The sequence below is a fragment of the Arvicanthis niloticus genome, chromosome 22 (assembly GCF_011762505.2).
Source record: "Arvicanthis niloticus isolate mArvNil1 chromosome 22, mArvNil1.pat.X, whole genome shotgun sequence".
Taxonomy (NCBI): Eukaryota; Metazoa; Chordata; class Mammalia; order Rodentia; family Muridae; genus Arvicanthis; species Arvicanthis niloticus.
Window position 1 is genome coordinate 21,396,382 of NC_133429.1, and position 23,494 is coordinate 21,419,875.

Consider the following 23,494-nt stretch of genomic DNA (forward strand, 5'->3'; position numbering starts at 1 on the left):
TCTGGACAGTATTATCCACAGTGGGCTGGGACCACCTATCTCAACTAGCAACTATGAAAATGCCCTATGGTCATGACCACAGTCCAAGCTAATGGAAAAAATTTCTTAATTGAGGTTTTCTCTTCCTAGGTATATCAAGTTGACAACTGAACTATATGACAACCAATTTCTGTTGCTTTGCTTTGTTCCTTAAGCGGTATCATAATTCTTAGTCATTTCTTAATGATCACCGACACAAGACAGATGTGTACTAAAAGATTACCTGTTTCCTTCTTTATAATCTGCCTTTTTATCTAACTGTTCCTGGATGATTTTCTTTGAGCTTGATAATGTAGCTATTTCAGCACTAGAGGGTGCTTCTAGCCCAAGTTTGCCATGACCCTACAGTTGGTGTGCTGTACAATACTGAGAGGGAATCTTCTTTAAAAGGATGTCCTGTCTCCCCCAAACTCTACCTCAGACTGAGATGGGTCTAGCCTTATATTCTGTCTCCATTCTGTGGTCAGGGCTACAAGATTCATCTGATACTAGGCCTGGTAGTGAGCCTGGCTCTGAGATTTTTAGCAAGAACATTTGTATTTATCAACATCTTTCCTCCTAAGCAGCCCTGGGTCTCTCCTTTGTAGCTATTAGGATTGTGGGAAAGATAAACCTGGAAGCCCCTTAACTGGGCAAACTGAAACACAACTTCACAGTGGATCATCAGATCCCACCAAGAACAATAAACACAGCAGTGTGAGTCACACCCATGATGCTATAGTCTGTAGTTATGTCTGGAGAACCTATTTGTTGGTCAAAATACAACTCCATCCAAATGGGACTACATGACTCGAACAGGTTGGATCTAGAGCCCGTGTCCTTCAGCTTTGGCCTGGGCAGTAGTTTTAGAGAGATTTGCAAGATTTTAATTTTCACTGCACTAGGCTGCTCCCTAAATTCCAGGACAAAGTCCTGTGTTTACTTCTCTGTTCCATTTTCCAGTGAATGAAGGCTTCCTCCCTGCTCTGATTAGGAAAACAGTGGTATAAACAGTTCTTGAACCATCTGATGGATGCTAATTCAGAGGCTCCTTTACAGGCATTATCCTGAAGCCAAGGATCATGGGGATCTGGTAGATACTGATATTTTCCAATTTGGTTCTGATGTGAGCTTTCACATCTAAGGCTTATGTTTTATTCTCTCTTGTTCCTTCAACCTGAAAGTCATGTCTTTGCATTTTAGCATTGGAAATACAACCAACCTAGGTAGATCCTTTTCTGTTTTCTTCAATGATTCTTTTTCTCTTATGCTCAACCAGCTGCTGTTGACTTCTTTAGGGCTTATAATGGTTCTTTCATCTATAAATAGCTTTTGTGTGGTTTTGTTTTTATTAAGTTATTTATTTACATCTCAGCTTTCCCTCCCTCTTCTCCTTCCAGTCCATCTCTCTAACCTGCCCTCCCTTCTTCTTCCATCCCTCTCTCTTTCACCTCAGGAAAGGAGGAGCCTCCCATGGTTATCAACCTGCTTTGGCATATCAAGTTTCAGTAAGACTAGGCACATATTCTGTTGAGGCTAGCAAGACAGCTTCGTCAGTGGAAAGGGATCCAAAGGCAGGCAATTTAGTCAAGAGACAACCCCTGTTCTTACTTTAGGACTCCTACATGAAGACCCGGCTGTATGATTGTTGCATATGTTCAGAGGGCCTAGGTCAGTCCATGAATGCTTGCAGGAACAAACTCTGTGGTGGCAGAGTCCCACTGGAAACTGGCGGTGGCAGGCCCCAGAAGACATGTGGAGTCCATGGGTTTAAAAGTTTATTGTTCATGGTGTGGTAGTTGGGTCTGGATGTGCGTGCCCCACTCCCCCCGCCCCAAAAAAAGCCAGGGGGAGCTGACTTAAATAGGGAGGGGGAAAGAGGAGGTCCTGGGAAGGAATAACTTAATTTAGCTATGTCCCCAGGCCTTTAGGTAACTCATGAATATGAAAATCTTGAGGTGGAGGCCTGTAACCATGCCCTCTACCTGTAGCTAGTGAGGCAAAACTTCTCTGGGAGGAGCTACTGAGCCAAAGGTGTCTGCAAGGCACATGTGTCTCCCCACGACCCTGGATTCCAGACCTCCATGAGGTCCACATCTCTCATTAAACTGCGCCTCACAGGCCATGTCTCTCACAGGCCATGGTCACCTGATGGGTCTCCAGCTATCCCAAACCCAGTGTTCTACCGGGGAGACCAAGTCATCTCTTCATGGCCCTACAAATGCTCTCTGGCAGTTCAGTCTCTATGATTCTATATAGGACAAGGTTACTCAATTCTGAAGGTTTTCTTGTAGTGTCCTTGACCCCTCTGGCTCCTTCAGTCCTTCCCCTTCTGGCACAGGATTTCTCAAGCTCCATTTAATGTCTGACTGTGCATCTCTGCCTCATTTTGATCAGTTGCTAGGTGAAACCTCATTGGCAACAGTTATGCTAGTATAACTAGCATTACAAGTACAAGATGTACTAGCATCTACAAGTACAGCAAGTATCATTGATAGTATGAGGCATGGGTCCCATGTTCTACTACCATCTTGCACTTGCAGAGAGTTCTTATTGGAATGCTACAAGAAGTATTGATACAAGGAGATGATTTGCATTTTTATGTTGACGGTTTGCCTGCAATGTTATTAATTCTCCTTTTAATTGATTATAGGAGTTGTATTTTTTTCCCCTTTATCGTTTTTAGAGCAGGACTTGTTCTTATGAATCGCATTGTGTATAAGTAAGGCCAATTAAACTTCTTTTCATTCAGAATTCTTTTTGCCCCCCCCCCTTTTTTTTTCATCTAGGTAGATCAGTAAGAGACTGAGGATAGATGACAGATACTTCTATATGGAATGGCTGGTAAATATGAAGATGGAGAATTCTGTGAATCCTCTCTTTGTACCTACTTTGTAAATTCCACTCAAATTTATGTTAACCAAACTATAAATATAGAGACACATTCAATGCCTGTAAATATGGATGAAAAAAATTGCATGAACAAGAGAATTAGCATACTATTCCACAGCAGGGCATTTATTAATTTTTACTATTTATGCCATCACACATAATGCTAAGTATTAGCTAGTATTACTTAAACTGTACATGAAAAGTTTTAAATTAAGAATTTAAAAATAATCAAGTGCATTTAGAAACTACAGCAGAACATGTGGTCTGCTTCATAGGCTCTGAAAGTCTGTCCTTATCATTCCCTTCTCATCTATAATTGCTTACTGCGGTTATGACTGTGGTGGTCCAATATCTCATCTCAGAAATCAAGTTGAAAGTACTTGCCATATTCTCCACTGCAATGGTGTCATAAAAATATGAAGTATCAAAACATTTTGGCTTTTCTGTTTATTATAGTTGGAGAGCTAGGTGCAAGAATGGCTTACTAAACTCTATTCACCCAAACTGAATTGAGTGGGTGGCTTGATCTCCTTCTCATACACGTGTATTGGCACACACACATGCACACACACATGCGCGCGCGCGCGCACACACACACACACACACACACACACACACATCAATTTTGTTGAGGTTTTGTGTTTTACTGGATATTGTAATACTAAATGCTGGCCTCCAGGACTCTGAGTCTTCACATAGCCTGAGGGACCCTACCCCAGTTGATTCTGACTGGTAAAAAAAGATAACCAGCAGCCAATAGCTGGGAAGAAGAGACCTAGGCTGGGTTTGGGTCTCCAGGGCTTGGGATCAGGAAGGAAGGGCTTGGGACCAGGAAGGAGGAAGCAGTAGGAAGGAGGAGAAAAAAAAAAGATGAACCCTGATGAAAAAGTGAGAATGTTCAGGGGAGGAGAAAGGAGATCCACCATTAGCTAGGGGCCAAGAGAACTTTCCACAGAGGGCTGCCTAATTGGAGCTAAGAGCAAACTGAATGAAACATAGTAATAACTTGGGTTGTGGATAGGAGGTAAATTCTAACAGCATGGAGGATAGGCAGTTGCCCAGCTATTGTACTGCCTAAGACATATTAAAATATAAAGGCTGTGTGTGTCTTTTTTTAAAAATTTATTTGTTTGTTTGTTTGTTTTAAACTCCAGATTTTATTCCCTTCCTGGTCCACCCTCTGACTGTTCCACATCCCATACCTCCTCCCTGACCTCTGTCTCCACGAGGATGTCCCCAACAGTAACAGACCTCTAAATTCCCTGGGGCCTCCAGTCTCTTGAGGGTTACATGCATCTTCTCTGACTAAACCCAGACCCAGCAGTCCTCTGCTGTATATGTGTTGGTAACCTCACATTGGCTGGTGTATGCTGTCTGGTTGGTGTTCCAGTGTCTGAGAGATCTCGGGGGTCCAGGTTAGTTGAGACTGCTGGTCTTCCTACAGTGTTGCCCTCCTTCTCAGCATCCAGGAACACAAATGGTCAAAGGCAGGAAGAAACCTGCGTTGGGACTTTTAAAAATATATTTAACAACAAATAGGCCGGCAAATTTTGTGATAAAAGTATCCTAATCATTGCTAACCTGTTTTGGAACAACTAACTGTAATCAAAAATCACAGTCACTCAAAAGATAACAACATTATTTTTTAAATAACTGTATTCTAAACACCAGAAATATTTACTAGTTTCAAAATGTTGTTTTTTTGTGTGATTTTTGTTTGCTTGCTTTTAATGATTTGAGGCTCGGGAAAGATGGCTCACGAGTTAAGAGCATTTGATCCTCTTCCAGAGGACTCAGGTCAGTTTCCAACATAAAATAAAGATAAGTAACATTTTAAAAAACTGATTTAAATCACAACCCTTTATACATGCCAAATCCCTTAAAAACACTAAACCTTTTTGTCCTGATCATTATATAACATATGCCAACATATTTAATGATGATTATATTTAGGGATTTAGAAATGATTTGAAATTGTGTTATGCTAGTAATATGTCCATGTAGATTATGATATTCCTAAAGAGACATAATGGTTAAAGTTACTACATTTGATGTAGTCAATAATGAAAGATTTATGATCATGCATTGAGAACATAAAAGCAAAATTAATGTAAAAACTAAGATGAAAGCTTCTGTTGCTTGAACAATGTCTAGAAATCTACTCTTATATGTGATTAATGTTGCCAGATTATGAAAAGTGCAAGAAGCATTCTAAATAATTGATTTTTAAAAATCTCATTTGGAACTTTTGTTCAGAGCAAAGGTGTATATGTCTTGACAGAAAAGAGACTAATTATTTTAAAATATCACATTAAAGACAACAGGCCTACACTGAGTGCAGACTGAATAAGGAAAAATTCCTATCTTACATTTCATTAAAGAAATAAAATTATTATGGTAGCTAGGATTAATGAGTCCTTGTCTCTCAAGCTTAGAAAATTAACCATGTTTTTATGCATTAAAAAAGGAATAAGTAAAGCTGAGATGATGGCTCACCTCTTTAGTTCTAGCACTTGGGAGGCAAAGGTGGTGGGTCTCTGTGATTTATTGGCCAGTCTTAAAAATAAAATAAAATAAAATAAAATAAAATAATAAAATGCAATAAATTAGAGCACCTTGGTAAGGTGTTTCATATTCCAACATCAGTTTTCTTGTTTTAAAAATGTACTGTTTTCAAAATACTCATTTTTATATTTTAAAATCATTATAATATACAGTGTAAATACACTCCTTGCTTGAATTCACTCAGGCCTAACCTCAGTGATACTGTACATATTGAAGAACGTAGAAGATGCCACAGTGGTGTTTCTTCTAACTCCAATTGAGCAGTTTTTCTTTTTATTAAAATTACTCTGTGCTACTTAATTCACTTGTCAGCACTGACAAACAATAAATGTAGGTTTCATATTTTAAATCATGCTAGCCTTAGGTAAAATAGGCTACACTTTCTTATTTTCCAGTATAAAAGGTTACTCTTAATGTGGCAATAAATTTCAAAAGTCACTTTCCTGATATTTTAGTTATTAGGGGAAAGCATGCCTAAAGTAATATGGATGCTAAGTAGAATCTATGTACCAAGGGATATGTCACCTTTAAGCACAAGTATTAATAAAACATGCAAGCTATAAATATAAAATTTTTATTTAAGTTCTCAGCAGTGCATTGACAGGCAATTATAATTTCTTTATGAGCTCAGATAGAAATTATAGGAAAAACCAATTGCCAATTGGTAGCATAATAATTTTGGGAAAGAAATTCTAGTGGCATTAAGGTAAGCGTTATTTGTTACAAAATGGAACATCATACCAGATTGTCTCTGGAGACGTCAGTAAGAGAGATCCTAGCTAATCAGGTTGAATGCTAATTAACTTGAAATATTCCCTCTGGCCATTGATCTAAGGGGTTCAGTGTTATGTTTAGAAGTGAAAGTCAAAGTTGCTTTTAAATGAAATAGAAACAGAGAATGTAATGTGTCTTTTAAATGCTTAGATTAGTAGACAAGAAATACTTTCTAATGAACAGGGAGGGATCTCTTTACAGGATTAAATGAGAGGTTGACAAGAAGAAGTAATTATCCCATTTCAATGAAGACACTGATTTTTATAAATTCTTGGAGTAGATTTAAGAAGGTTTTAAGTGAAATACATTTTAGGTTTCTACTGTAATATAAAAATAAACAGCAGTTGTTCACTTTGTTGGGATGTGTCTATGCTTTTTGAGTGCACATCCATTCTTACATACCATTAGACAATAAACACCTTGCATCTAATTAGGATCAGGTAGTAAGCTAGAATCCATGCACCAATTACCTAAGCAGAGTCCATTATCATCCAAATGGCAAGGCTCATGGACCTTATACAGAAACATCAATATTCCCCATAGCTTATATTTACTGTCAGAACATAGCTCTAGAGTCCTGACAGTTTGGAGTTACTGTTAGACATCCGACAATAAAACAATTTTCTTTGCTCTTCCTCCACTATGGGACGAAATCTGAATGACTCAGAATGAATCTCGGTTGTATGACAAGAGAACTTTATTTGTAGTCTTTGATGATATTCAGTGGTAGATATGGGTGAACTGTGATGTTATCAGAACGTAGAATTTGAGGGAGTAGAGAAACTTGTTACACTTGTGTATGTTTGTTAAGCTCTCAGTTATTTACCACAACTGTCTCTCTGTGTGTGTATGTGTGTGTGTGTGTGTGTATGAATTACTGATTTTCTTGAAAAGAAAAACAGCCTAAGTTATTTGGTGATAATTACACATATAGCTTTTCATTCAACATTCTGTAGTATCTGTGTTCCAAGTGGAATTTTGAGTATAGTACCTATACTTCAAAGTTATTATTATTTTTTCTAAAACTCAATATCACATGGATTATATTATCTTAGTTAGGACTATTATCTACAAAATATAGAGCAGACCTTAAAGAATGAAATACATATGTAATACTCTGTGTTTACATGACAGCTTTCATTGTAGAACAAACCATTCAAGCATAAATCTCTCTTTCCTGACCATGGTACAACATGTTTGGCTCAGAATAAAGTATTTCTTAAATTTTTAGAACAATAAAAATGTTAGTCGTCAATAATGTTATAAAATCCTCATTCAATCATTTAATATCTGGTTCAAGCTTAAGCTATCTCCCTGGATGGTTATATCTTTAGGAAAAATTTTTATTTTCTTTGTTATTTATTCATCAATAAGTCCACATTATATATTGGACATTTGGCTAGTAAAAAGTAAAAAATCTGGATTCCTTTATGCTTATCCAATATAGTTTATAGTTTTGTTAATTTATTTTTTAAAAACAGTAAATCAATCTGACCAGATTCCACTGATCAACTCAAAATCCTGAAGTAGCTTACATCTCAGCTCAGTTCTTCCTCTCTGCAGTCTCCTCGTGGGCTGAACTGTTTTCAGTCAGATGCATGTCCATGTGATTCAGGATCCAGAAAAAATACTCAGAAAAATTTACACACAGAATCCAGCTCTATCTTTTGTCTCCCACTTACAAACAAAAATTGTTATTTCTAAACAAACTTATGTTATTAATCAGTGGGGAAAACTTGGGCTTGGTAAAGTTCATCTAATTTTGCAGAACTGTGATTTCCCCTGACCAACTGAAATTAGAAGAAAAATGGAAATTTTACTTTTAATGCTGCTTTCTTTTCTGCCCATTTCTACTCCTTTGTAGACTCTGCTTGGCTTCAGGAACTTTCCCAACCCTTGTAGTGTTCTACTCTTATTTTGTGTTAGGCGTTGATGTTAACTCTCAGTGCTATCTGCAGATAAGAGGCAACCTAAGAGTATACTCAAAGAAATCTTTAAGTAAATGCTTTAGCATCACACATATCCAGTCATCTGCCAACAAAGATCACTAATTTGGAGCAGTGTATACAGTTCCATGATTATGTGCTTGTTCATCATGTGCAAATCTCTGAAATTTATTCCAAACATGACCATACATGTACATGTGTATGTGTTTGTGTGTGTTTATGTGTGTTTGTCTGTGTATATATATTTTATGTGATATACATACATGTATTTGTGTGTGTCTGTGTGTATAATATATATATGTATTTATGATATATACATGTATTTTATGTGATAGATGATAGATAACAAAGGGATAGATATTTGAATGATAGATTATAAAAACAGTTGATTAATGATTTTATTTGTGTGTTTGAGAAAGAGAGGGAGAGAGGGGGGAGTACATAGGTAATGGTTATATTTATAGATGATTTTGAAATAGGCAGGTGATAAATGGAAAGGTTGATAATAATAGATAGGTATATAAAAGTCACTTAGATAAGAATAGACAATATATATATATATATATATATATATATATATATATATATGATAGATAGATAGATAGATAGATAGATAGATAGATAGATAGATAGATTTTACAGCTAGGGAGATGAGTGGCATATTAGCTCCTACCATCTTTGATAGAAATAAGACTTTTGATAATGACCTACTTCATAGGCTACTTTTCAGCTTCTTAAAAGTTACATGGGCCTGCAGATATCTAATGATTGACAAAAACAAGAAGAAAAACTGTGGAATCTCATCTTTACATGGTATATGTTTCCTTTATCACTTGAACCATTGGGTCATTGTTTCTGCTCAACTATGCAAGTAAAAATGGCAGTCACTTACTTTACATTCTTGAATCATAAGGTTAATGACACTGTTCTCTTTATCTCCTTTGACAATGAAGAACACAGAGTAAGTAAGACATTCACAGGACTCAGAGGCACCATGGCCACAGATCATCAGTCATCAGGAACCATAGATTCCATTCTAAGTGGCCAAGCCTCCAGTTAACAATCTTTCCTGATCTAAGCTCTCTCTATCTTTCTTCCATTCCTAAAGATGCAATCAATAGAGACATAGGTTGAACAAAGGGGAACATCTCCAGACATTAATCCGCTACCTAATTTTAATAAGATTCTGCATAAAGATTTGATTATATTTCCAAACCTATCCTTACTTTGTTTGGTCCTTTGGAAGCAGCAAGCTAATGGGCTGGCTTTCTGTAAACTTTGTTTAACTACAGAAATCATAGAACTATACATGTGTATACATGTGCAAATATTTGTGTGTATTTGTTCATAATAAGGTGCTAGGTATAGAATGTCACTGTTCCTCAAGCATGGAACAGCTAGTGCTCACATAGACCGCTTATCTAGATGGTACCACATATCCTTATTTGTACCCAGTCTTTATGATGATTCAGCATGACATTGCTTTTATGATCAAAATGACAAAGGCTGTAAGGTATGCATTAAGCATCACTCTGCTTGAACTATAACTTAAGAAGCCCTTAACATTTCAGAATGCTTAAGCAATCCACCTGGCCCAGGCCATGCCTATCAGATCTAGACATGAGGAAATTGCCAGCTCTCCACCTCTCAGTGAAACACCACTCAGCCCACACTAAGTCCTAGAGAACAGCCCTGCTTGCTTTTGCCTTTTACCTTTTCCTCCTACATTACCTCATACTTCCCCAGAACTCTAATTACCATCTCTATGCTAATGACTACCAAATTTATACCAGCAACCCACTTCTCTCCCCCGAGTTCCAAACTGGAACTTCCAACAGCCTAATTTACATCTACTTTGAATGTCTCACTGGTATCTCAAATTCAACATGCCAAAAATCAAACTCTTAATTCTTGCCTTCCTCTCCCAACAGTTCATTTCCCCAACTTTTCATTCCATTTGTTCAACATAGACTTTAAACCTGTCTTCTTCATATTTAAGATCTTTGAACCCTTTAAGGAAGAAAAGAGTCACAATCCATTTTAAAACTAGTTTAAAGACTAACCTGGACCCCGGGGAGCTCCCAGAGACTAATGCATCAACAAAATAGCATACATGGGCTGGTCCAAGGCACTGGACACATAAAGCAGAGAACTGACTGCCTTGTTTGGTCCCAGTGGGAGATAGATGATGAGCCTATAGCTGTACAGACTTGATGCCCCAGGGAAGGCAGATGCCCGAGGGGTAGACAGCAACTTCTCAGAGGCTAAGGGGAGATGGGATGGAGTGAAGAACTCTGGGCAGGTGGGGGGGCACCATTTGGTATGTACATAAATCAAATAATTAAAAATAACAGTCCTTTAAACAAAAACATTAAAAGGAGGGGGATTTTCTTTATAGTAAGATAAATGTATTTATTATAATATTTGTCACAGCTAACAAAATATCAAAATAATTTACTAAATGTTATGCAAGAAGTAAATATATACAGGTAAATAAAATTTCTGAGAAAGATTTCTTCCAGAAGTTTCCAGAATTAAAGAAAGAGAACATGAAAAAGGTCAGAGAAGGCCTTGAGAAAAGAGAGAGAGAGAGAGAGAGAGAGAGAGAGAGAGAGAGAGAGAGAGAAGAGAAGAGAAGAGAAGAGAAGAGAAGAGAAGAGAAGAGAAGAGAAGAGAAGAGAAGAGGAGGTATAAGAATTGGGTTTCATTCCCTTCATGACTGTCAACCCTACTTCCTTCCATTTTAGGACCGATAATTGGATAACTTTTGCTTATTTCTTTTGGTCCCTGGGCTTTAAATAGGGTGACTAACTTTGTGAAACAACAGATAGATAATTTTGACAGCAAAACGTATTCAGATACATTATCATAAGTTAGCTATGGAAGACCATGAGACCCAAGACGAGGTTGTTACTCTATCCAGGGTGTTCCCAAAACTCATCTCCACCCAACCTAAAAGAGGGAACTTCCACCCCTAGACCAAACAGAGAGGGGCTACCCAGAAACTCTTCTGACTGGCAATTTAAATTATTGCTTAGGCTGTGAGGCTAAACACTGTGCAAGGGAATATAAATAAAAATTTAAAATATCCTTCTGGGTTCCCTGAGGGACAAACCTGACTGCATAGGGGTTGTTGTCAAAGTATCTCCTCTCCAAGAAAAAGACATTGGGACAGGTATGGCCCTCATGTCTCACTGAACAACCACAGGAGGACCAGAGCCATTACAAGGTCCCCTTTAACTACTGGAAGTCAGGCCTCTATCCCTGCCTTTGCAAGATTGGAATTGCCATGATCCTTCTATACTTGGAGAAGGGAGGAGATGTCAGGGGAAGCCTTGCTTATATACTGAAGGCCTAAAATCAGCCATAGGCCTAAGTCAGCTAACACAAAGCCTTGGTCTCTGTGGAAAAACACAGAAACAGATAGCTATAAGATATTGTAAACAGGCAGCTTTGGTGGAAATTTACCAGCCTTGATAAGAACTAATAGCCATAGACCTTGTGGATAGGTAACCTTGGTGGATAGTACCAGCTTAGATAAGAACATGTCACAGTGACATGTTCCCTGAACCTTCACCTAGCTGATACTCTGATACTCTGTTCTGGAAGATATCTGTACTCCTCCTGAACACCTACGCCCCTGCATCATCCACTTCCCCACATCCTGCATTTTTGTATTTATAACCCCTGTGTGAAAAAGTAGAAAATCACTGTTTGATTAAAAATTTAAAAAATAAAATAAAAGAGGAGAACACCAAAAATTCTATCTTGTTCTCTCTCTCTCTCTCTCTCTCTCTCTGTGTGTGTGTGTGTGTCTTTATCTCTCTGTCTCTATCTATCTATCTATCTATCTATCTATGCTTCAGAATAACAAATGATTAGAAAAATTTTACAACATGACAATAGTGATCCAGCAACAAAACAAAACCAAGAGAAAATGGGTATAAAGTCATGGGTATATTATATCAACATTTCTAAGATACTAGTAAGTGGAAATATTCAGTTTTCACCTCTAACTTTATGAGATGTAGTCTCATGAACTTCAGGACAAACTCAAACTTCCTGTGACTTTGAACTCTCAGCCCTCATGTCCTCACACCCCAAGTACTGATGGGTTTAACGGTGTACACTGCCATGCTTGGCTTATATTTACTTTATTTACATAACAGATACATAAAAGTACTGACCAATAGGAAAATGCAAAATGGAAACATAATGAAATTCTACAACTAACTTACAGGAATTGGAAAAGCCAAAACAAACAAACAAACAAACAAAATCAGTAATTGTCACAGAATGTGCTAGCAATGATGTAGAACAGTGAACATGCTTTCATCCTTGCTGTCTAACTGTTTCTATGGCTATGTTACATTTTCATATTATAGTCTGCTGCTAAAGGCTGTCAGTGAAGGAACTAAATTAGGCAGGAACTTGCAGACAGGAACTGAAGCAGAGACCATGGAGAAGTTCTGTTTCTTGGCTTCCACCTTGTGGTTTCCTCATGATGATTTCTTATATAACACAGAACTGCCTTCCCAAGGACAACAGTGCCCATAATGAGCTGGGTCCTCCCACAGGAATCTCAATAAAGAAAATATTCCTACAGGCTTATCTACATGCCAATCTGCTGGGGCAATTTTCAAAATTGTGATTTCCTCTTCCCAAATGACTCTACCATATGGCAAGGTGATAGAGGATTTACCAGAACAATTGTTCCCTTGCAAATATGACAGAAAATATATCACTATTCAACTAAAACCTTTCTTCTTTCATCTGTCTCTAAAATGGCATGGTAATATTATTATCACAGTGCACAACATTGAAACTAACTTATTTATTTATTTATTTGTTTATTTTTACACCATAACTGCAGTTTTTCTTCCCCGTCTCTTCCTAGCCCTTATATATACCTCCTTTCTCTCCCCCTTCCACTTTTCCTTTGTTTCTCTTCAGAAAGGGACAGGACTACTCTGAATATCAACCAGCCATGGCATATAAAGTTGTATTAGCCCTAAGCCCCTCCTCTCTTCTTAAGTCTAGAAAAGGCAAATCAATAGGAGGAAATGATGCCAAAGGCAGGCAACACAGTCAGAGACAGTTTCTGCTCCCACTGTTATGAGTCATACAAGAAGACCAAGCTACACAACATATGTGCAGAAGGCCTAGGTCAGTCCCATGTAGCTCCTCCATTGTCAATTCAGGCTCTGGGAGCACCTATGGTCCCAGTTCAGTCTATTCTGTGTGTTTTTTAGGGTATACTTGACTTTTCTGGCTCCTATAATCTTTCCTCATCCTCTTCCAATTTTTAAATTTCTACCTAATGTTTGTCTGTGGTTCTCTGCAACTGTTTCCAGCAGTTGCTGGGAGAAACCTATCTGATAACAACTTGGCTAGGTACCAATCTAATAATATAGAAGCATATCATTAGGAATCATTTCACTGACTTATTTTGAATTTGGTTTTTGCAGTTCATTTTTGGTTCTATCCTAGGTGCCTGAGCTCTCCAGACTCTGGTTTCTGGCCTTCCAGGCAGTGTCAGGGGTGGACTCCTTCTCATGGCTCCAGACCCAAGCTGGACAAATCATTGGTTGGCAATTCCCGTAATTTCTGTACCACTTTTATCTCAGCATATCTTGTAGTCAGGACAAATTGCAGGTCTGAGTTTCTTTGCCTGGGTTGGTGTCCCAAAGCCCCTACTCCAGAAGTCTTCCATGGTAATAAGAGATGGCTGATTCATAGTCTGTATCCCCCATTGCTATGGGTCTTATCTAGGGCACCTTTATAGATTCCTGAAAGTTTCCATTGGATTAGGTTTCTAGATCATCCCGGAGATGTCTCCCAATTCCTCTTGTCTCTCCCAGCATATCCTCTGTCCTTCCCACTCCTTGTTTAATAGTCCCACAGTCTTTAAATTTTCAGATACTTCATAGTTCACTTTATTTTAAATATCCAAAGTCTCTCTAAATATTCAAAATCCTTATAAAGTATTCAAGGTTTCATGACTGTGGGTGCTTGTAAAATAAAATTTAAAAATTATATATTTTGTTACTCCAAGAAAGAAGAACCATGGCATGGTCATTATAAATGTGCAACAGTTTAAAACTCTCAGTGTCAGACAACTAGGATTCAATCATCTTCTGGAAGCCAAAGGTTGAAAACCAATGCTCTAAAAGGTTAGCTATGTAGAGCACAATATTTTATAATCTGAGACTATCCTGAGGGCGAGGTGAGGGAATCTCTATTTATAAGAGTTTCAGAGAAAAGAACATTTAGAAAGAGACAGGTCAGGCAATGCCACTAAATGTTGTAGCACCAAACCTGTAAGTCCGCACCAGTGATTTCCTTTGGGTCTCATCACCAGAAAAATGTACTTCGTTAGTTGCCAGTAGATGTTGGGTGTTATTCAAATCATAAACTTAAATGGCTAAAAGAAATTTTTGCTCTTTTTCAAACAGTATTTAATAAGTTGACTGGGTGCTAGCAGACTTTTCAGATAAAGAATGCTACAGATTTCTGAAGAAATAATGTTAGGGACAATAACAGATTTTATATTGTCTCATTTATATGTCAATATCAGAAAAGAAATGATATAACTAGCAACAAGCACATTATATATCAACCCTATCTCTATCTATTAGAGAGAAGCTATTTATTCATTATTTTTGCCATAATGAAATACTTTAAAAAGGCAAAATCCTACTGTCAACTTGTTAGTGGTAGACAAGGCAATCTGTCAGTAAAAAGAAAGCAAATGAGGGGTACAATAAAAGTTTATATAAGCATGCATATATGTAAATATTATCATGTATGCACTTATACACTAAATATATAGCTTATCCATTTTTAAAGATCACTCTCAGGTCACGCTAAATAAGATTTTTCCAACTGAAGTTATATATCTGCTCCTTTTGAGATGATTTCACACTATTTAGCTTAGATGAAACTCTTAACTTTGCAATTCAGGCTGGCTTTGAACTTGTGATCCACTTACTTTTGCCCAGTTAAATCTATGTTGTATTTTTTATTATAGCACTCTTGTATGCAGTCACCAAACTCATATTCTTTATATGAATAGAAGAATTTTACCGATTGGCAGTAAACTTAAAAGGTAGTTTTATTTATTTCATATATTTTTGAGGAAGCACATCAAACAAAACAAAAGTTGAGATCTATTTTCATTAGAATTATATTATGGAAATAAGAATTAAAGGTAAGTTTAATCACCTTCTTACTTTGACCTGTGTCATTAATAAAAATCATGAGCCATTAGGGCAGAGCAGAGACATCTTTGTTGAGTAGCAAATGGCCAACCCTTCCTGGATGCTCTATGATACAGAAGTTAGACTAGGTACCCTTTGAAATGGTAAACAGAAAAGGGCAGATTTTTATAAGAAAGCTCACTCTTCATAAACACAGTGGCAGGTACTCTGGGAGAACAATGAGAGACAGATGTTCTGGAGAAGACTTTAATTTTTTGATTGATAATTTGCCACAAAATTGATAGTAGAACGGACTGGGAATTTTTCCATAAACCTACTAGGCCAATCTATCTTATACAGAGCTACAGACCCTCAGCTATTTAAGAATCGAGTTACTCCATAGAGCCGCTGAAGATGATTTCGAGACTTTCTTCCATGAATTTAGTGCATTGATTGTTTCTTGCACTTTGATTCAAGGTTGTACAGGGCCATTTTGAGCAAGAAGCCACTCAATCTGTCTGATAATGGCTCATAGAAGCAAGTTCCACTACAAGTGAACACTACTTCACCCACCTCAATCATATAAATACACAAATCAGTTGGACTTGGGAAACAGTACATTCCCAGAGTAGAGGTTAAAGCATCACTCTCAAGAATAGTATTAACTGGAAGATTTAATGTATTTGTATAGAACTTAAATTCGATACAAATGCATCTGTCTATATTACTATTAGATTACTGAGGCTGTTCCTATAGGAAGGATCAGCCACACCTTATGTCTTAGTTATAGTTTTCATTGCAGTGAAGAGACACCATGCCCACAGAAGCTTTTATAAAGGAAACATTTAATTAGGACTTACAAGTTCAGGGGTTCAGTCCATTATTTTCTTGACAGGAAGCATGGCAGCAGGCATAAAGACATGTTGTCAGAAAGGAGCTTTAAGTTCAATACTCTAACTTCAGTATGACCAAGACTCTTCAACCAATCCAAGAATATGAACAGTGGGTTTGCAGATTGATATGGACTTTGTAATAATTATGATCAAGCCCAGAGGCATGGGAAAGGTCCATGGCTTAGTGCCTTTCTAGACTTCGTAAAAATCTGAACAAAGACATAAATGGTGACAACTTAGAAACCAGAATAAAACCCAAGAGATTTATTGCTGACAAAATGTGAAGGACAAATTCAGTTTAAGGAGAATCCTTTTGGCTTGGTTAAGTTAATGGACCAACCCAAATACAATTGTGACATTAAAGACCTTATTGCTGGTCTCCTTGCCTTCCTTCTTTCTACTACCCCTTGGGGATCCTGTCACCTGAGCATCTTCAACAGATTACTCAACCAATTCTAAAATTATAGTTCAGAACAGTCTTTCATGTTCATAAGTTGAATAATACCCCCCCATGTTATTTTGTATTTCTTTCTTTACTGAGAATGTCTTTATAATAATATTTTAATTTTTTCTCTGGACTATATATGGTAGATGGATACAAGCTATCTCCCATTGCATTTGTTCTTCCTGTGGCCAGGATATCTGGATTAATGTCTTTCACGATGTCATTCTAGTTTTGTTTGCTTTCTTTCAAATGCCAATGCCCTCATCTCTAAACTGAGACAAATGATATCAGCTCTGTCTGCTTCCTAGTGAGGTTACGAATATCAAATGCTTCAGAAAGAACTTTAAATGCTGAGCAATCCATCTATAGGCACAAGTTGTGCTTAGACACACAATAGAATTGAGTAAGCATACCTTAGGAAGTAAAAAGGTCATTTAAAAATGTAATCAGTAACATCGATAATAGATTTTTTTTTTTTTTACTAAACATGAACTGCAGACCTCATGACCTATATGCTGAAAACAAAGTCATATAAACAACACACCGCTATACCTTAGACACTTAAAGCCTCATCTAGGAGAGTGACATGGAAGCAGCTAATTAATATACAAGGTCATCATTGGTATTCCAGGCCTGCTGAGTATGTCACAATAAGATGCTGAAGATGCAGAAGAGTCCCATAACTCTGCCTGAGAGAAATGCTTCCGAACAAAAGCAATTATAAGTGTGTTGTGGGATTCATTTTCATCAGAGGTGTGGGTTAGGATCAGAATAGAGGAATGAATCTCTAGAATTAGATTGTAGTCTGGTTTCAGAAAGCCATTCTCTGCATTCAGATTTACACAAAGAGGATTTACCTACACTAGTACCTTTGCTCCATTGCTGCAGAAGTTTTATTCTAGCAACAGTCTCCAATAACAATTCCTCAGATTGGATTAGAGTAGTAAGTCCCATTGCAGCATTTTGTAATTTTAGACAGTGATTGGTGGCCAGCATGACTGTATGGTTCATAAAATATAGGACTTGGCATAACTAGGATAGAAATCGTAAGTATCATCCAATTGAGAAAAAGTTATGATGAATTTCATAGTTATACAAATCTCCAATCTAATCTAAATGAATTTGATGAACATTAGAATCAAGGTTGAATCTAAAACTTCCCAAATGAGGGAGCAAAAAGTCAGCAGACTTCTTTGAGATATCAATTCTACTTTGTTTGTTGAAGTGTTTTGCAATTTCCTTCTTCACCCATGGTTAAACCAGAAGAGAAACAACCCTTTTTTGATATATTATTTCTCAACTCAAATGCTAATATTTCCACTATATTATGAGAATTCTTAACAAAGAATAGTGATCTGAGCATTAATTTTTGATAAAGAGCTTGAATTTCATCTCCAGGCAATGAGGACATTGACAGAAAAAATGATACTAAAATTAATTTTTGCAAATAACGGTTTTGACAGATTCAGGTCAACAGATGAATAAGGATAAAGTTATAGTTAACAAAAAGAAAGAACATAGAAATAAAATGGTCCAGGCTTGGTGCCTGCTGTAGAATTGGTAAACAAGTGAGTAAGAAAATACACACAAAAATATGTTTACATAAACATTAACAGGTTGGACCAAATCCCATGTGAAGAAGGAATGTGATGAGCACATAAAGATTCTGCGTGTGGAGTTATAGGTCAAGTAAATGATCTGGGAAGGTAGAGAAGATTATTGGGGTATGGTTATTTGCCAGAATCTATGGTATATCCAGGGATGCATGAAAATTCCATTCTTGATAATTTTCTTGTGTCAAAGATAGATATTCACTCTCCTTATAAAAAGGTTCATTACAAAGGATTAGTTGGAGTGTGAGACTATCAGATAGAGCTTCCTGAACTTCAAGTAGTGTGCGTGTGCATGTGCACATGTGTGTGCCTGTGTGTGTGTGCATATGCATGAGTATAGTATGAAGTTTCTGCATAGTCTTGCTTCTTTCAGTGTAGTTCCTTGGACATATTCTTTTAAAAATTGAATATATATATATATATATATATATATATATATATATATATATATATTGTGTGTGTGTGTGTTTGTGTGTGTGTGATGTGCGTGGTAACAGGACTATTAAAAGCAAACAGGGATGCTAAGATGATATAGACAGGTTTTATTTCAAACATAATGAAAAGAGAGAATGAAAACAGGACAAAACATAGGAAGTGATGATGAAGAAGAAAAGCAATGTTGGAGAAATAGAAATGTATAGAGGTTGTGGGAGACAGAGGACAGGAGTAATGAGAACACGCGGTGGAGAGAGTTCAATGATGCTGATACCACAACTGCCTAAGACACGAACTTCACAGAAGAGCAAGTGTTTTTAACCACATATTCCCAGGAAGATGTTCTTAGAACCATTTGTACTTTCATTAACAGCTCCTCCCAGAGTTGAGGTAAGAGCAGGAAAAAGCTAAAATAACATGTTACCAGTTAAGTATCTGTAATTAAATGTTACTCAAGATAATGATTAAAAGCTAGAAAAGCGTGTGATAAATTATAAAAAAAAAATGTGTACAGAGGGTAAAATTCTAGACAAAAGAGTATACCATTTTTCACCAGCTGAGTTAAGAGAAGCATGAAAACATGTTTAGAGGTCAGTAGAGTGTGGAGTTGATCGTCCAGTGGTCTCTGCTTTTCAGAAAATGTGTTAGAAACATTTTTGCCCTCAGACCCACTAGAGTATTGGTAGAGATGTGGAAATGTTTGCCACCAACCATGAGCACTGAGAGGCTAAGAGCATGTGGAACAATTATGGTGTGTCACTAAGAAGCACACGGAAATGTGCAGGTCAAAAAGGTGAATCCATCTTTCTGCCAAGCTTGTTGTCCACTCATATGGATTAGCTGATATCATCTTTGGAGATTGCACTCCCAGTGTTGTGCATTTAGCATTATAATGGGATGCTTAATATGTGTATTAAGTCAGCAGGTACAGCTCCAGGAAATAAACACATGCTAGTTTGGTCTGCATTCTTTTAACTTTTAATTGCATCTATAGAGATTGCCTCAGCTTTAAACAGTATGAAAGGGCAGTGGGAGTGTTTTCCACAGTAATAAACTCATTGTTGCATATGTACATGCAGTGTAGATCTCAAGCCCTGTTTTAATGTAAAAGCATAGCACATTGTCTAAATAATCTCAAGTACTCATGAAGTTTTATCTATCTATATTTATCTGTATACAAATATGCAGAGAGAGAGAAAGAGAGAGAGAGAAAGAGAGAGAAATAGACACAGACAAAAATTAATATAAGTATGTGTTAACTGCTAAACTTATGTGAAATTAAAAATGTTCAATTTGTTGGGTACCCAGACAGAATAAAGCTTTATTAAAACAATGGTATGTAAAACTGCTATGGCTTATTGATCAGTCTTCCCTGGTAACAGCAAATCTGAAAATCATGGCCCTTGGCTGAAAAAAAAAAAACCTGTGGATGAATCTGAATTCCCATGTCCTCATGGAACTTTCATAATTGTTTACTTGTAATATATGCTTCCTCAGACAGATCTTGTACAGAACCCACTTCCTGCACTTGATCCCACAGAGGATAAATGGCCCTGTGTGCACATGGATTTCCACATTAAGTGAAGAGTTTGCAGAAGACAAGATGCAGGGACAGGAAAAAAATGTACCTCTTATCAACTAACACAGAAGTTAAACAAAAAATATCCATCACCTTTATCTATTCCTACTCTTGAGTATTTGTCAATGAGTGTATCAGGATGTATTTGACCAAGAAGAATTTAATGTTTTTGATGCTTCCCATCGCTTGAAGCATCTCAAAGTTACTACAATACTTTACCACTGAGAATTCTAATCACTGATGGCTTTCCCTTTTGGAACACTTGTGTGTCTTTGTTCTGCAGCCTAGGCTTTAATTTAATTTGATCTTGTTAAGGAAAAGGCAGTGAGCACTGGATTCTAATCTAATCTCAATAATAGTGACATGGTGGTAAATGCAAGAGTTCTAATTTTCCACTACACCACTGAAAAGAAAACAATTGTATAGATATAACATATCTTATAATTTTTAGCTCAGAAGTCAGGGATACTTGAGCCTTCTAGAAAAACATGTTGGACTACCTTTATTCATTTGTTTTTTTCCCCTTATTAATAGTTTCTTCTCTCATACAACACATTCAGATTACACTTTTCTCCGCATCCATTCTCCCCTACCTCTGTCTACCCTAGATCCACTCTCTTCTGTTTCATTTCCAGGAAAGTGCAGGCCTCCAAGAGATGACAGCCAAACATGACAAAACAAAATACAATAAAACAGGGTGGAAGCCCTCATATCTAGGCTAAACAAGTCAAGCCAGTAGAAGGAAAAGGGTCCCAAGATCCAGTAAGAGTCAGAGATACAGCAGGTGCAGAGACCCACAGCCAGACATTATGTAGAGAGACAATGTAAATCGGAAGTCTTCAGTGGGATACCTTTTATATTTTCAAGAAAAATAGTACTTTCTTCTCTAAGTGCAAAATAGTCTTTGGCTGTTAAAACACTAGTTTTTTGAAAAATATTATTTATGATACATGTGATAGAAAACCATTTCATGGAGATGAAATTTATTACCCTATTCATGAGATATTGTGAATAATTATTCTTGTTATTCTTTATGATGAGCCAAGGAATTCTTGACTTCTTAGGCACAGAGTAAAGATTCATTGAGTCTAATTGATGGGAATGCAAGTATCAGAAAGCAAATGAGATAAACCAGGACACAGGGAAAGAAGGAGTACCTGTAGCTAGATCCTGGCTGATGAGATACTTTTACCTCTGCATTCAGAAGATGTTGATTAATATAACAAAATACCCTAGAAAAATATCTTCAAAGATTAATGCTGGCTCTCAGTTATAGAAGTTTTCATTTGTTGTTTACTTGGTTTTATTGCTTTTGGGCCAAATGCCAGGCAACACATTATGGCTTGTGCACATATCCTTTATTTTATAGTTGTTAGGAGGCAAAGAAACAATGTAGAAAAGAGTGAGATTCCATAATAAATTTCTAATTAGCAGTAGGAACAAAGATTGGTTTTCTTTCTTTCTTTCTTTCTTTCTTTCTTTCTTTCTTTCTTTCTTCTTTATTTCTTTCTCTCTCTCTTTTTTCTTTCATTATTCATTCACTTTACATCTCAGTATAAGTCCCATCCAACACAGACACACAAATACACACACAGACACACACACACACACACACATACACACACACACACACACACACACACACACACACACACAACAAATCACTTCAGGACTATGCACATGCTTTTTCTCTGAGGCTAGAACAGGCAATCCAGTTAGGTGAATTGGATCCATAGGCAGACAACAGTTTCAGGGATAATTCCTGTTCCAGTTGCTGGGGGAATTCTCAATTTTCTGAGAAACTGTCAAATAATTTCCAGATGGGGAAAATATCTTCACCAATCGTATATCTGACAGAAGTCTAATATCCAAAATATTTAAAAACTCAAGAAGTTAGACACCAACAACTCAAGTAACCCAATTAAAAAGTGAGATACGGAGCTGAACAGACATTTTTAGCAGAAGGATAGCTAATGGCTGAGAAACACTTAAAGAAATGTTCAATGATTTAGTTGTCAGGGAAGTGCAAATACTCTGAGATTTCTTTCGAAATATATATATATCCTCAAGGATCATGGCTTTAAATGAGTTATATTAAATTAATTAAACTTATTTTGTTAGAAGTTATTTTCATGTTGATAGACTCATTTTAGCTCTAAAAAATAATAAATAAATTGGCAATAAGAAAAAATAAGAACACAGATACTGATGTTGGGGTATCTGGGTCCCAGTCACAAATTCCTCCAGTCACAAATTGAATAGTTTATTCAGTAAAACTAAGTCTTTCTTTATTGCCTTTTTGACAATGTCTAAACATCACATAAAGAGGTTAATGCCCTCTCATGTTCATCATAAGATATGCTGTATTTTACTGTTTCATTAAGCACTCTGATGATGACGGGAAGCTCTGGAGTATCAGAGCAGTGCTCACTTTTTTAAAGGATGCATCCATCTTCTGTAAACACAAACTGTAAATCAGCTTTATAAGGTTTATGGCCATTCAGTGTACTTCTTGTTCCTGAAGAAGAAAGACTAGCAGGTGTGTGCCAATCCATTTATGTGTGACTATAGTTGTTGTCTTTCCATGAAGCATTTATATGTGAGGACTCTTTCTTTTAATCCAAGAGTAAACATTTATGAAGTAAAAAAATATTTAAAACTTGAATTTTGAGTTTAAAATTCAAACCCCCTTCTGAATGGGTAGGTTACTCTAGAATGTCTTCTTTAGGAGGAACTACCTGACAATGTGAAGCTATTCGTATATTTGGACACACCTGCCCAAACAGCACACATGCGTAGAAAATGATGTGCAAAAGAGCAAGTGTGTAAAAATTAACAATTACTAAAATGTACAAATATTTATTTTTTCTGTACTGTTGCCTATACTTTCCATATACCCTGAAAGTATCACTTGTATAAATATTTTCTATGTATCCTGAATGTATCGCTTGTATAAGTAGCAAAGGCATTTGCCATACTCGAACCTATTGTAAATGAACCGAGCACATTTCTAGTAAATGCTTCCATAAGTGCATAGCACTAATGAGCAGTTGTATGTCTTTATCACCACTTCTAAATTTGGAAAGACAACTTTCCCAGTGTTCAGGACTTGAAATACAAATAAGTGTGTATATG

The 23,494-nt window shown here is 36.8% G+C and overlaps 1 long non-coding RNA gene across 2 annotated transcripts in view; it reads right to left on the minus strand.

The window, feature by feature from the left end:
- The window catches only part of LOC143435699 (uncharacterized), a 181,058-nt gene that overhangs the window by 85,036 nt on the left and 72,528 nt on the right, over window positions 1–23,494 (minus strand). For both annotated transcript variants that reach the window (XR_013106165.1, XR_013106166.1), the window contains exon 2: window positions 16,255–16,496. This is a non-coding gene — a long non-coding RNA (uncharacterized LOC143435699). The remainder of the gene's footprint in view (window positions 1–16,254; window positions 16,497–23,494) is intronic.